We start from the raw sequence: 456 nt of genomic DNA, 5'->3' as shown, positions 1-456 counted from the left end.
GTATTCGAGCAACCGCTCCTCAGGCCCTTCGAAACGCATGATTTAATAAATTAATAACAAGTGGCAAAACTGAAATCGATCCACCGGACAAGCCCGCGTCTTTCACTTCCCGGCCGCCATTTTGTTTCGTTCCATTTTTTACCACGAGACTCGCATGGAGCGACGTCAGAAAAGATGCGACGCTGAAATGTTTTTCAGACCGAAAAACACGCATTTCCTCCAACCATTTCGAAGTAAACAATGACAAATGCTCATTTTTCGCTGTCAATGCGATCCGAAAATGCAATTTGAAGTGTCTCCGAGGAATAAAAACACCGTGAAAAAGTGTAAAGAAATACGGGAATAAAATTTTTGAAAAAAGGAACGAACGACAGGTGAACACAAAGGACATGGCGCAGCCGATGGATCTTCACAGGTTAGGAATATTGAATGAAAACGTTCAGACCAGTTCGAAGG

Source organism: Venturia canescens, chromosome 9 (genome assembly GCF_019457755.1).
Source record: "Venturia canescens isolate UGA chromosome 9, ASM1945775v1, whole genome shotgun sequence".
Classification (NCBI taxonomy): domain Eukaryota; kingdom Metazoa; phylum Arthropoda; class Insecta; order Hymenoptera; family Ichneumonidae; genus Venturia; species Venturia canescens.
Note: the sequence above shows the minus strand (reverse complement) of the source record.